Here is a 16,003-nt window from a genome sequence, read left to right as displayed (position 1 = left end):
ACACTCCCTGACCAGAGAGGCACTTTCTTTCCATTGCCACTATTACACTAGATTTGGCTTTCACTCTTCTAATTGTTATAATTTAAAACCCTGATGGGCAGTTCTGTGCTGCCTTTTGTCTCACAGTGGTATGTGTTTAATGAATGTCTTCTACACGTTCCCAGTGACGTTAGTGTGGGCTCTCTGTTTTGGGTGTCATTTAAATGGCATACCACAGTGCCACTCGGACATCAACAGAGTACCCATCAACAGAGTCACCTGGGAAGCTCCAGAGCCCTTTAAGAATGACAGCACTACACCCTTTTTCTTTGGTTGGTTGAAGGGTTGAAAGAAAAAGAGGGCCTGGGTAAAGCACAATTGATTCTCTCAGAACAGGACAGAGATAGTGACCCTCTACCTACCCACCCAACACCAAGTCAATAAAAAGATAAGAAAGAGCTATAGAAGGGAGGAGTTTGACAGAGACCATAATCTGCTCTCAGCCTTCTGGACATGATGGTGATAGAGCCTCTTCTTGAAGGAATAATAACAAGCTCATGGATACTAAAAGTGACAAGCAATGGAGTAGCCACCAAGAAGTAGCACCCCCATCACCAAAGGGCACAGGCTGGTGGGGGTAGCCAAATTCCCAGTACTGCCCAGATGGTTACAGAAAATGCAACCCAATTGTAATTGTTACAAGTTCTTTACGACTTGGACTATGATTGTCCATAAATAAGAAAGCATCAGATGTATGGCAGGGACACAATCCAGAAGGAATATCATTTAAAGCACTCTCATGAATATTTCCAGTACATATAATCAGTCTAACCAAATAAACTCTCAGATGAATATTATGAATATGACTTTAGGAAAAAGCAGTCATTTATTTGATACAATATGTTATGTTACAATTGCTGATTATTAAATTTCCAGTTCTCTAAGGGAGTACTTTCTTCCTGCTAGTAGCTTATTTACAACTGGCAAAAATCACATGTCTGTCTATGGATGCCAGACTCTGTTGTATTACTTACATCAACATACTATTTGATTAAATTCACCAGCATAATCAATAGGGGGTTCTGGTTGTCGTATTAATTACATTCTATGGAAATTCTATGGAAGCATCATTTAATTAGATTTTTCACTTAGTACTTATCAGAGTATAAGAAATGTCATCATAGCTTTTTGCACATGGTAATGAAATCACTAGTACATTACCAGGATTAAATCACACAAGAATGTCTACCCTTCTGTTTTCCTTCCTGCTAAAATTATCAAGCTTCTTACAGTACTACCTGTGATGATAGGCAGGCTATGCAGAATTGCAAAGCTTTCCACAACACCTACCAGTCTCCATGTCAGAACAAATTAGTATTTCCAGTCTACTGTTTATCATGATGGCATTTTAGAGGCTAATAACTAATTCTTAAAAACATGAACATATCTACCTTTACTGAGTGTTCAGTATGTGCAGTGCATATGTAAAGTGCTCCATTTACATACTCTAATCTTCAGAGAAACACTTTAAGGCTTCTTTCCATTATTCAGATGTGGAAACTGAGGCACAGGTCATGTAGATGGCGAAGGATAGAGACAGGATTAAATCCTAGTTCTGACTCATGTCAAGTCCCATTTAGTATAATGCACTTATCTTATAGATGCAGAAACAGGCCCAAAGAGGTAAACTGTCTTTCTCAAGTACACATAATTGGAAAATGGTAGGAACAAATCCAGCACTCAGGTTTGCTGACCTCTAGCTGTTATCTTTATTGCCATGAGCCATTACTATAGATCTGAGCTAGTCAGTTTTTCTGTTTTTTCATTTTTGTTTCACCAGATAGCAGCCAGGCTGAGAGACATGCAAGCAACATCCATTAGCCCTCTGCCTGTATCGAGCAATCACATTTTTAATGGACTCTGTGTATGAGTCTTGCTTGTCTGCATAGCTTTTAAAGTGACCTGGAGTAAATCTATTGCTCACTTGACAATCAGCATTTGTCATTGTTCCTCAAGTAGTAGAGTCAGAGATCTGTGGATTTTGCTTCCTCCCATATCTCTGGAAACTTTTCCCAGAGAATGCCACACTATAGGCTATTCTGAGAACAAGAACTGTGACTTTCATAAAGAGGCTTCCACTCCAAACAGCTTAGATCTGGCTATGTCTTCCCCTTGCTTTAAACACTCAGATAAGAGTTTCAGAAAACTGTGATCAATTGCTTATCTGTACCTACTGAGATAATGATATGGTCTCCTAGTCTACTAATGTGAATTCTACTTACCGATCTTTGAATGTTAAACCAACCTTGCATTCCTGACCACCTGGTCTTGATGTACTATCCTTTGCACCAATTGCTGGATTTTATTTGCTGTTATTTAGTTTAGTATCTGTGAGTCTGTGCTCATGATGTCCTTGTCAGGTGCCATCATGAGTGTTATGCTGGCCTCATCTTGCCCTGGGTGGTGGTCACACAAGTACTCACATATATCAAAAGTCACTGAACTTAAGATGTGTACATTTTACTATACGTAAGTTACACCTCATCTAAGTACAACTTTTAAAAAATCATTCAGATGGCTTCACCTTACCCTTAGGCCAAATTCATTAGAATAGCATTCAAGGCTTCTGTCTGCTTATGCAGCTAGATGACCTTTGCTACTTCACCTTACACCATGGCCACACAAGACTACTCTTAGTTTCTCAAAACTACCATATTCTTCCACAGTATCAGAACTTTGCTAATGCTATTCCTCCAAGACAGAATGACTCTCCTCCAGACCTCTCTTTCTGCACCTGAGAGAATTCCTTTTATCCTTCAAGGCTTAACACAAATGATACTTCTTATAAGACATTTGCTGGAAGATTCCAAACACTTGCCCAGTCACTGGCAGAATGAATTGATCCCTTCCTGGCACTGTCATTGAGCTTGGCACAAAATGCTATACCATATAGAACAGATGCTTGTGTGCAAGTTTTTCTGTCTCCTCTGTTTGGCTGAGAACTCTTCTGAATCTTTTTCTCATCTTTGGGTATCTGGGGCCCAACAGTACCAACAGAGGTACTTGGCAAACATTTATTAATGAATGAATGCTTCCTCCAATATAAATTTGGGGGAAGGGGAAGACTATAACATGGTAAAGTTGTTACCACTTTATAAAACAAATGAACAAATGAATGAACACCTCCTCCAAAACAAAGTTTGAAGGAGGGGAAAAGATCTGGTATAATTACAGTTATATTTTTGTGCATAACATATTAACCCAAAATTTGGTGACTTAAAACAATAACAATTTTATTTGCTCAAAATTCTGCAACTTAGACAGTACTCTATGGGGACAGCTCAGTTGCTCCACATGGTATCAGCTTGGGGTTGTTCAGCTGGGGTTGGAGAATCCACTCCCAAGATGGCTTCACTCACCCAGCTGGCAAGTTGGTGCTGGCTGTCACCTGGAAACTTCACTGAGGCTCTTTTCTGGGGCCTGGCTGCTCATCCATAGGGCCACTCAGTGTAGCTAGCTAGGTTAGGCTTCTCAAAAATAGCAGTCTCAGAGTAGTCCAACTTCTTAAGTAATGTATGGCTTTCTACAGAGTATAAAAGCAGATGCTGCAAGGTCGTAAGGATTGGGCCCAGAACTGATATAGCTTCTCCTCAACCACATTCTATTGGCTAAAGCAGGTTACAGGGCCAACCTCTCCAAGGAGGGACCACTCAAGGGCACAAATACTGGGAAGCAGGTTCATAGGAGGCCACCAAACCATCTATCACAGTGAGGATGCTACCATATTAATGATAAAAATGAAGTCATTTTTGTTTAAAACTTCTCTTTTGTCCTCTGTGTGTTGAAGATGTGGTTAAATGGCTGATATTTTGTGAGATTCCATATCTATACAATATTTTAATTCCATGTTTTGTCTTATAGATCAAATTATGCTTACTCATCAAATAAAAAAGACGGATTTTGCACAGCTCCTCTGACCTGTGCAATATCTAGTTCCCAAACTCTTGTAAACTAAAACCTGTTGAGCTTTGCCAAGAAGCCTGGCTCAGAAGATTTGGGTTTCTAAAAGAAATGAGCATATGACATTTTTATACTGGAAAAGTTTTTAGAAAAGTTCATATCCCATTAGCATTCTTTATAACGTGCTGTGCTCAAAACTAAATATTTTCAGGCTTCAACCTTATGCATATAAAAATGGAATCAAGTCAACTTCCTTGTGATTTCTTTCCTTTAGAGTGCTTGACTTTTTTCCCTCTTTTACTTTGCCATTAGTCTTTTTGTTTCCTGCACTCAGTCTTTTAAACACATGTCCCAAGGACCCAGTTATTGACTTTTTTTTAATCAGATTAACAGTGGGATCTGTATCTGTTCTGGCAAAACACAGAATATACACTCACAAGGATGTCTATTCATGGTAAGTCCTTCTACTTTTCAGCAGTATTTATAGTGGTTGTGAATTTGGGTTTGATTTAGACTTAGAATTTTAATCCTTGAACTCCCCTTTCTAGGGATGTGATCTTGCACAAGTGACTTAACTTCTCCATGCCTCTGCTTTCCTATTTATACAGTGGGAATGATAATAGTACTTCACAGGATTGCTGCTAAATGAAAGAAAACATGCAAAGCACTGGAGTAAGCATTCAATGAATGTAACTGAATTTTTATTACTGCCATTGGGCAAATTATTGTAAATACGCTTTAAGTTATTCAGAAGTGAGAAATGGATTACTAAATTTGCAGATTATCCAAAAACCTGTGTTTTTGTTTTCCTCTACTTACTCAATTGGATCTGCCTTTTAATATTTCCTATATTATTTTAGCATTTGATTTGGGTTGGTTGGTTTTGAGGATGGGAGAAGGGGGAATTCGGGTTGACTCCTAAGGCTTAGTGGTGGTTACACCATTGTATCAAATTGTTTGGGAACAGTTGAAATCACTCAGAGGAGTATGATCAGCCTATAACAAATGAGGACCACTATAAAACTTTTGAAGAATACCACATGATAGTAGTTCAATGTGTTGATTGAAAAAATTAATGACTAAAAATTGTTATGAATTTTACAAAATGTTTAAATGAAAAATAGTTCTTCAACCATGATAGCACATCCTTAATTTTCAAGATAGTGACATGTTCTTTCTCAAGCTGTAAACAAGCATGGTACACGTATGGGTTCCTTTTTCCTTTGTAATTAAACTCTGGACCCTTCTGAATACCTGTCACTGACACATGATATACCACAAATTTAGACTAATAGAATGCTTTCTAATACTGAGTCAGCAGCTTTTATGTTACCCTTACTACGGTGTTTTATAATCATCGTTGCTGGTAAACACTGGACTGGCAATTTAAATGGAAGTATTTGTGCCATGTAATGATAGCTGGCAATTATCTGTGGTTTGGGGTAACCCAGGACAGACACTCCTTGAATAATTGACCACAGTGACCCATATGTCTGCCCAGTCAGAAGGAAGTGTCCTTGTTATGTCGTTTGGCATGGTTGCTCCATGCCATACACTGTTTTTGTATTATTTACTCTGATGTTCACAAAATATGTTCAATAGAACACTGTTAATTGATAATAGATATATTAAGACCATGAAAAAGTGTCCCCTTTTCAAATAAGTATGTAGCTCAACATAGACTATTACCCTCTTATAAATGCATAATTTACTTTCACATATAAATGCCCTAAGACATCTTGCAATAAGAAATTATAATTTTATTTAAGAAAAAAGTAAAATGCAAAAGTATTTCTCAATCTTGACCATTTATTTAAAAAACAGAACTATTCCCCTTTATCAAAAGAGTTTCACTCAGGGCTGGTCCAACAGAACCTACTTGGGGAAATGCTACTTGACTAATTTATCTTGTCTCCCTCTATTTATTATTAAATTCATTATATGGATCATTCCAGAAATGATTTTGTCTACTTTCACCTTATCCATTCTTTCTCCCCTCTCTCCTCACCCTTTCCAACCCAAGTAGGTTGCAAGATTTAGCACATTAAAATATAGGACACCACTGATATTTGAATTTTAGACAAATGGTGAATAATTTTTATTATAAATTATGTCCAAAATATTGCATGGAACATTTGAATGTAATTGTGTGTCCTCTATTTTATCTGGCATCCCTAAATTCAAGCCAAATTAGAGCCACCAATAAGTAATTAATGAAACTGTCAGCCCAATTTAGTTATAAATGCATGGAAAGAATTCATTCAATGCTCACTGAATAAGTTTTTTAAATTTTCCATAAAAAAAGCGTGAAGCACTTTTTAAGACCACTGTATCTTTTGTCTTTTTATAATAATTTCAATATGAAAAGCATAATCACTCTGGAACTTTAGTCTGCCATAAAGTCTAAGCGCTTCCATTTGCAGATGAGAAAACTGGGTCCTGGGGCCGGCCCGGTGGCGCACTGCTACAGTGCGCCGCTTGGGAAGCGCAGCGGCGCTCCCACCGAGGGTTCGGATCCCACATACAGACCGGCCGCTCACTGGCTGAGCGAGGTGCGGGAGCAACACCGAGGGTTGCGATCCCGTGGCCGGTCCCGGTCTGGTGCGGGGGCAACACTGAGGGTTGCAATCCGTTGCCGGTCACGAAAAAAGACAAAAAGGAAAAAAAAAAAAAAGAAACTGGGTCCTGAGAAAAGTGACTTGGGCTTGCCCAAGGAAATTCACCCACAAGAGAGGGCTGATAACAACCAGGTTTCAGTCTCATTACTTAACTCTCAAGCCAACAGATGGGACTCTCCACCAGGCTATCTTTATTGTTCACTGTATTTGGTAGAGCCCCAAAATACCAAATAAAAAAAAAATGGGGGGGCAGGTGGCCGGTTAGCTCAGTTGGTTAGAGCATAGCCTTGTAACACCAAGGTCATGGTATCCCCATGTCAGCCAGCCACCAAAAAAAAACAGTGGTGGGGGGGGGGCAATGCATATAGTTAGCCCAGTGCACCATTTTAATTGATTAAATCACAATAAAATGGAACATTAAAATAAATTTAAAGCTTAGATTATACTGGATATAACTTAATGTTTATTTTAACCAGGCACTTCATTTTTGAACAGCATCTTAGTCCTTCATTGGTATGGCATACAAGAATACAAATTTAAAGAGAATTCCAGATTTTTTTCATGTGCCTATGTGTTTCTATTTATAAACTATTACTCAGGAAATACATGCTTTTTTTCATTATTAGCCACCTCAAATATTTTATTGACAAGAAACATCAAGCCCAGAAGTAGTCACATAGTACAAACAACGATGCTTTTATAAGAGCAACCATTCCTTTCTACAGAAAGCAGAACTTTAGGGCTGAGCCCGTGGCGCACTCGGGAGAGTGCAGCACTGGGAGTGCAGCAGTGCTCCCCCTGCAGGTTCGGATCCTATAAAGGGATGGCCGGTGCACTCACAGCGCTCACTGGCTGAGCGCGGTGCAGCTGGTCTCAAAAAGGACAAAAAAAAAAAAAGAAAGCAGAACTTTATATTCACGGTTCATGGTATATCACTTTTACTATTAAAAAGAAGTATTATTTGGATTGAGGTGTTGAAAACCACTAAGAAAAAAGTCACTTAGTTACTGCTTTTTGTTTCCTGTGAGTGTCTCATTTGGTATCCATCCCATTATCCCTTCAGGTGCCATGGTAACTTAGAGATAGCAGTGTGTCTTCAACAAGCATATTGAACTGGCCAAGAAACAAGCATCACTTTTGATGAATTAATGGGCTCTTATGTGCATAGATTTTCCTCCCACTAGACAGGCAGCGATATTTAAACACCAAGAAATGTCCTTTACTTGAATAATTGTGAATAAACGATACACTCACTAGGAGTCTAAGTCCCTACCTTATCCATCATGGCCATATTTTTAAATCAAATTTCATAGTAACTCCATCTGTTAAAATTGGTTGTGCTTTATCTGCATGACTTATCCCTCCAATTTCATCAACCTGACATAGGGAAACAGCTTGCATTGTACATTTTCCCACGCATTATGTACGTGTGTTCTTTGGCTTGGTGGTGGTGAGGGCCTATCACCCATCAACGCCTGATCCACAGGGGTTGGCCTCTTGTCAAGGTCCCTGGGAGTCCTGCAGTTGTCACCTCACAAAGATCAATTCTCTTCAGCTCTACTCAACCTTTAACCTACTTGAGGTCTTCAAGATGTAAAATATTAGGGTAGTTTATCTGCATCTGATATCAGAATTTAAAAGGAGCCACAGTGCATTGGTCTTCCGCACCCATGTTGTGATGCTGTGCACTGTAATCAGCATTACTTGAACTGAATGTGTAAGATTGGTGAATACGAAGTGCTAATTATAGGAAAGGAGAATCCTTGTTTGTCAGGAGTTCCTACTTTAAGATGAATAATACTTTACTAAGTATTTGACCTCTGGCAAGTGACTTGACCTTACTGAACCTCAGCTTCCTCATCTATAAAATGAGAAGGATAGTGGTACCTCCCTTACAAAGTCATTGTGAGTTCATGAGAGTGAGTGTAAACGCATTTAGCACCTTGCCCAGCACATAGTGGTTCTTACTAAATGTAAACTAGCATTATTACAGATTAAAAAGTCAGGGGGTGATCTTGGTGTTTATTATTATTCACACACGCTGGAACCTTACCTGTTTATAACATCTTTGTGAAACATTTTTATGATCTCAGAGTGCCTTTTCATGGGTGATCAATGTTGGCAGTCATTACAGTAGAACAAATAAAACCATAAAAGACCATTTTCTTTTAAAATTTCAGATTTGTCATAAGTCATATAGATGGCCTATAAAAATGAGTGATTAGAAGTTATAACTGAGGTGTTCTGTACAAGTTTTATCTCATAATTAAAAACCAATTACTGTGGGTTTTCCTGCCCATGAGGATGGTGTTACAGTGAAACTTCCATGCCTTTCACCAAAACTGCGGGCTCCTCTAAGATTGATGCCGTGATGGGAAATGAGACTTAGTCCCTGATCCCAGGTGTCATCAGCTTATGTTTACAAGCTAAGGGATTGTGTGCCTTCAGTGTTGATCCTGAAGTGTTTAACTGCTTATATCACTTACATGTGATGCATTAATGACTTGTCCATAAAGGAGAGTTTGCCAGTGGTAAATTTAGGCCATGTCAAATATTAAACATAAATATTTACAGAGCCAAGGAGAAGGATTACAATTATGTGCATGGGCACGGATGTTCTTGAGTCTGGTGCAAGGAGTAAGGTCCTCTGAATGTTAGATTAGGGACCATCACAGAAGGAGTAGTGGTGCCAATTAGGGAAAAGCCTCACAATTCAGCTCTTCTCTAGGGACTGACTGGGAGATCTTTTCCAGGGCATTGGTGTTTCTGAAAAAACTTGTGTTCATTTTAAAGTGATATCTACATACAAATTTGTGTACTATGCACTGGATTACTTCAGAATATTTACTTCCACGTGGTCAGAAGATCAGGGTTTGAATTCCAGGTTATTGTTGCCCTTCTGCTAACAGAGAGCAAGTCACCCTCTGGAAAATGTCATTTCCCCATCACTCATATTGGGGATAATAATTCTCAAGGTAGTCATGAAGATTAAATGACATGTATATTAAAGATGCTCAGTAAACAGGAAAATATAATGTGAACATAGACGGAATTACTTTTCTGAAAGGGTTGTGTGTGTGTGTCTGTAGTCCACTTATTTTTCTAGTTTCTGCATGCAGTTTAGCTCACTTCTGTAGTTGGGAGAAAACACAGCAGTTGCAAGCCAATGGTAGAGCAAGAATCTGAAACCTCAAATACTAAACTTTCAACCTCTCAGAGAGAATTTGGTGGAGGCTATTATGTATAATGCTTACAGTCAGCATTTGGGGGGTGAATTGTGTGAATTATATAGTTCCTATATAATTAATCTCTGGTACTCCCAAATCAAATGATATCCTGTGCTGCACAGCATTTTTTTAAATGTCCTCATAATGAGCCCATTTTTACACTTATCAGTATGTACAGAGCTTTACATTTTACAAGGCATTTTCCACAAACATATTTCATTTAGTCCTCTTAACAACTTTTTAGAAAGTTATTATTCTTATACCCATTTGATATATAAAACTTTGAGATGGAGTGAGTTAAAGAACTAGTACAGAATCACATGGCTAGTTAGTGAGATAGGCAAAATACAATTCCATTTTCTTTCTACTATCCTCTGCTCTCTTTAATGTGTGTTTGCTTTTGTGGGTTGTTTTTTTTTGTTTGTTTGTTTTTTTACTTGTTTAGTAGAGAAAAACAGTTATTATATGAAACAGTTGGTCAGGCAAGATAGCCTTAAACATGCTATGACACATAAATGTAATTTATTTTTAATTAGGTAAAGTTAATGTCTAGCATTGACACATTTTGTAATATTCAGAATGTAGTTTGTTCCTGAAACAAATGTCCTTCTCAAATGCAGATTTTCTCCAGTACTAAATCATATTTTTACTTCCTAAAAGATGACAATAAAAGCTGTTTGCTACCTCCTCATATGCATGCTGATCTAGACCAGTGGAACACCATCTTGGTAGGATAGATTTTGACAGGAAGAAGAGTGTAGTTAGAATTGCGGACATTGCAAATCTTGAAAAATCACATTTTTACCAAACTTACCTCCCTTCCCAACACAAAACCTAATGAATGGATCCATAAAGGACTTTATGCAAACCTACACAAACAATTTAACATGCTATAAGAAAAGGACATCTTTTGTCTATTTTCAACACATAGGCCACATTCATTGGTACCCAGTAAAATAGAAACTGCAATGTAAAAAACATTTTGTCATCATAAAAATAACAATAAAAAGTACACAATATCTAATGCTTCTATCTCTCATGGTTAATCATGGAAATTCCAAGATTATATTTACTAGGTTAGCCTGATTAGTCATCTACAAATTTTTTTTTCCCAAAATTATGCTTTTTAAAAAAGAAGCTTCTCTTAGAAACTGTGTCAGGACCAACAGTGATAACTGGACTACAAACGCAAGATTAGAGTTAATTTACACTTGTAGCTTTCAGGGAAAGAACATCTCTGTCAGTTAATTCCCACTCCCCAAACTAGCTCTCACTTTCCCCAGAACAGTGGACAGAAAATAGGAGCTTTGGAGATCTTAAGAGCTGGTTTGGAAACACCTGAGATAAATTTCCCGTAGTCAAAACCCCTCAAAGCTGAGCCACTCAGGCTTAAAGGTTTTCACTCTTACCCAAGTTGAAAGAGTTATAAGTACACAGATTCATGCAAAGGCTGCCTGTGGTATTTAGGACAGAAAAGGTTAGTGATAGGAGGTTAACATATCAACAACATGAAAGTTGGGGAAGGTATCCCCTGATGGACTGATGAACATCATCTTGCTCCAGACTAGTCTGACCCAGAAGCACCTTGGAGAAGCATCTACTCTAGCAGGAGTACTAGAATAACTGAATACAAGGTGTTTCAGGAGAAACAGAGGTCCCAGAAGGTCAAGTCATTTTCCTTTTGACCCATCAATACCTAGCATTGATGAAGAATCTCAGAACAGAGTTAGTCTTTCCTTTGGGTCACTAGCTGGAACCCAGCCCAGCTTATCAGGCCCATGCTATCCAGATCGACCCCACTGCTGAAAGTAGGAAGCAAAATGCTTTGCAGAGGAAGTTGCACTAAACCATTGCTTAAGTCCAATGCCCAGCCTTCTTTTTCTACTCTAGTCTGGAAGCGTTTCTTTTAAAGAAAATCCATAAACGTGATCAGCATGTCAAATATGTCACCAGCCACTTCATCTTCAGGGTACCACACAATTGTTGGCTGTTGTGAAAGCCGCCATGTTAACTCCAGGAATCCTCTCTGTTCGTTTCAAATCGGCGGTGGTAAGCAACAAAAGGTGGGTTTGGGGGCCGAGCCCGTGGCGCACTCAGGAGAGTGCGGCGCTCGTGGGTTCGGATCCTATATAGGGATGGCCGGTGCGCTCACTGGCTGAGCGCGGTGCGGCCGGTCTCAAAAAGGACAAAAAAAAAAAAAAAAAAAAAAAGGTGGGTTTGGATATTGACGGGCCCAGTGTCCGTCACTCTCCAACAGCTGGTTTTCAACATACCTTTCTACCAAACACCTGTCTCTAAAATAGGCCCGCAGGTGAGTTTATTCCCTTTCATGTCTTCAAACCCCTGTTAGTACTTGTCCGTGAAATTTATCTGTAACACCTGGAACTCGTCGTCCAGGATAATATCCTGTAAATAACCAACGGCAGCACGAAATTCTGCATCCAAGGCGGAGAGACAGCAGGAACACGTCCTCTTGTGTTAAGCCGGGTTGTCTAAGCCGCTGCTGCGTGGCAGGTGCTTTGGCTGCAGAAAGAGTGTGCGCCTGCGCACGAGACGCGGCCTCAGACCCACGTGGCCGGGGATTCCACGTCCGTTACCAATGGCCGAAACGCAGGCTTAAAAAATAAAGCTGAAAGGACGCCTCCGGAGGAGTTTTATGTAAGTACTTACCATCCCTGAGAATACTCTCGATAAAACCGAGGGAATAGAAATGTTGAACGATTGTAACTAAGTTGAAAATAGAGTTATCTTGAGTTAGTATTTAATTTGCAATTTGGAAATAATGTGACCCCAGCATATATTTTTAAATACTCTAAAAACTCAACAGTAAAAAGACAAACAATCCAGTTATAAAATAGGTAAAAGATGAACAGATATTTCAGCAAAGAGGAGATACGAATGGCAAATAAACCCATGAAAAGATGTTCGACATCATTAGCCATTAGGGGAATACAAATTAAAACCACAATGAGTTGTCTCTGCACGCAGAACAACTGAAATTTTGTAAAAAAATAGCAATGATACCAGCTGTGGGTGAGGATGTGTAGATCTGTCATACATTGCAGATGGGAATGTAAGGGGTACCGCCACTTTGGAAAATAGTTTGATAGTTTCTTATATAGCATACGAGCCAACGATTGCATTCTTGGGCATTCATCCCAAAGACATAAAAACTTCTGTTCACACAAAAAGCTATATACAAATGTTTACAGAAGTGTTTTTATAATAGCAAAACACTGGGAACTACTCAAATGTCCTTCAGTGGGTGAATGGATAAACTCTGGTACATCCATACTCTAGAAATTACTTAGCCATAAAAAGAAATGAACTATTGATACATGCAACACCAAAATGAACCTTGAAGGTATTATGCTTAGTTTTTTTTAAAAAAATAATAATTTCAAAACATTATGTACTATATGCTGCCATTGATAAAACAGTCTCAAAATGACAAAACTGTAGAGATGGAGAACAGATTAATGGTTGGTGGGGGATATGCAAACACAAAGAGATAGTATGAGGGGTTCTTTTGTGAACAGTGCTGTATCTAGACTGTGGGAATTTTTTAAATCCTATGACTTTGGTAAAACATTTACCATAAAAGTCAAAAGTTTTTAAACCACTTTTGTGCAATACAAACATGAAAGTGTTTAGAGACACAGTGTTGGTTTAATTCCACTTAGGTACCAATCTTTATATTTATTTAAAACAAATAATATTGATTTTATTAGCAAGCGACAATTCTAGTATACAAAGGTGGATTATTTTGTGGTCATAACAAGAGCAGGGATATGTTCATGGCAGTGATTATGGGGTTATCTGCTATTATTCATTTTCTCTCCTTTCCTGTTTGAAATACAGTCTGTACAACTTGCTACAATTTCTTCAACTTTTCCAGAATCAGAGGTTTTCTATGTGAGGTTTGGAGCTGCATAGCACCATGTGGCAGGGTCTTCCTCAGATCACTGTCCTTGTTTGGAAAGACTTTCCAGAACAATGACTTTTCCTCTGCTATGTCTGAATTACTATTGATACCAATTTATTTTCCTGAAAGTTCTTCCAGTTTCCCTCAGGTTTAGGCATTCAACCAGGTAGTTCCAAGATGACTTTCTTCTTTACCCCTGTGTGGAAGGAGCATCCCTTGGAAGGCCCATCCAGTCTTGAACACCCCCTGGGGGTGGAGGGCTATAGCTGAAGGGTAGCCTGCCAACTGAGGTCTTGGCGTGCATGTCTTTCTGGTCTCAACACCTGCCTGGTGCTTAAGAGAAGCATGACACAAAACTCTTTTTAACTTATAACTGAGGAAATGGAAGAAATTAAAGAAAGGCAGGATGTTAAAAAGCAGGTTAGTGATACAACACTTTGGCAGAGGTTGACCTGGGTGCAAATGCAGGTGTCAAAACCTCAGGAAATAAACTCCGTGCCTCAGTTATCTCATCTATAAGGTGGTCATGATAATAATAGCATCTACTTCATTAGTTGTTGTGTAGATTATGTCTTAAGCCACCTAACCCTGTACCTGCCACACATGAGGGCCTCAATACATGTTGATTCCCATTCCTTTTTTGTTTCTACCCTATTTCTTAGCTCCCAGGGCAGTTTGAAGAGAAATGGCTTGCAATGAAGAGGACTGATTTCCAGGAGTGAACAGGGTTAATTAACTTTCCCAAGAAGTGTGTTTCTGAAAAGATTGTGTATTGATGAAGCCTTTCAAAATGGAGTCATTTTTAAATAGACAAAAGGAAGTCAGTTTGTGCCAAGTGAATGATCACCCCCTCATGTGTCTGTCTGGAAGTTCTCAGAGTGGACACCTGTACTTGACTTGTCACTACCCTCTCTTTCTGATATCAAAGATTAGGGCCTTGGTAACTCCATTTCCAAAGACAGTACAGTGAAGAAGGTTTATAGCATGCAGGCTGCCTGTGGTACCTTTCCTTGTGAATACATTGAATTCCACTATGGCCTGGGGTCTCTGGGGGATTCAGAGAGCACAGGGCAAGGCTTTGCCTCCATGAAGAGAAGTAAACAAGAGGGGAAGAGTCGTAATACCCAGTGGGCTGAAATTCCTCTGGGAATCCTGGGGATGGAGAGTGAATCCATCTGGGAAACTGCAGATGGTTTCCTGGAAGAAACTGAGGGACAGAGAAGTTTGTGTGCTTTTAGGGTGTTTTCAGATGGCCCAATCCTTAGTATACAGCCTCCTCAATAGAAGTTTATTAAATGAGTAAATCCCTCAAGGTAGTGGAACTAATGAGTACCTCTATCCCCAGTTGCGTCTTTACAGGCTGGGAGTGAGGAGGTTGAAGGCCTACAAAATTGAGCAGGCAGACTGAAAGCTCCCTGAGGGCAGAGACCAGGTTGGTTGTGTTCACTGTCACCATCTTAGAGCTGGGCAGGGTATCTGACGTCCTGTAGGCACTCCATAGGCATTTGTTATGTGAATGCATGAATACTACCCCCGGCTCTGTCCTCGGAACTCTGCCAGCCCGGAAGAGTGGGAAGAGTTGGTGCGGAGGGACGAGCTGTCTAGAGCTGTCAGAAATTCTCACAAGCCATGAGAAGCCAGAAGTCAATTCACCTTCTCATTCAGCCGTTTGTTTGCAAGAGGTTGTAAATCGCCTCTTTACTTGGGTCAGGGGCACCCGGGGACCCCTAAGGCCAAGTCGCATAGAAGGGAGCCCGCCGGCACGTGCAGCCGCCCAGGGGAGGAGGAGGCTGGGCTAACGCAGCCCTTAGTCAGCAGCTGGGCTCGGTTTTGAAACAAAAGCCAATGTCCTCCCTTGGAGTCCGCGGCCGGCCAGCTCCCGGGGGGGAAGAAAGCCATGCTGCCCAGCCGGTTAGTGGCCCAACTTACTTTTCCAGAGCCTGGGACAAAGGACCAGCAGATGTACGGGGCTGGGTGGGATGTTGCGGGTGGGGCGCCGGGGCAGAGATCGCCCAGACCCTCCCCTCCCGGCCGCTTGGAAGAAGGGCCAGGGTCTCCCATGCTCTGCGCATGTTTGTCCCCGGTACCCCGCCTGCGAGCCGGGGCCGCTCGGATTTGCGTAAAGCCGAGGCACCTTTGCAACACGCGCCGGGAGCACAGACACACCAGGCCCTGGATTCATGAATGAAATCCAATCGTGTGGATATAAATAGCCGCGAAGGCTGCTAACGTCACAGAGCGAGCGGCAGCCGCCACGGCGGCGGAGCGAGGTGCCCGGGGGCTCGGTTCCGCCC

The 16,003-nt window shown here is 40.3% G+C and overlaps 1 protein-coding gene across 1 annotated transcript in view; it reads left to right on the top strand.

Moving 5' to 3' along the window:
• The window catches only part of RHOBTB1 (Rho-related BTB domain containing 1), a 105,632-nt gene that overhangs the window by 26,649 nt on the left and 62,980 nt on the right, over positions 1–16,003 (top strand). The gene's annotated exons all lie outside the window — the stretch shown is intronic.

This window comes from Galeopterus variegatus, unplaced genomic scaffold (assembly GCF_000696425.1).
Source record: "Galeopterus variegatus unplaced genomic scaffold, G_variegatus-3.0.2 Scaffold257, whole genome shotgun sequence".
Taxonomy (NCBI): Eukaryota; Metazoa; Chordata; class Mammalia; order Dermoptera; family Cynocephalidae; genus Galeopterus; species Galeopterus variegatus.
The sequence above is the reverse complement of the archived record's forward strand: the minus strand, read 5'-3'. Positions and strand labels throughout refer to the sequence as shown.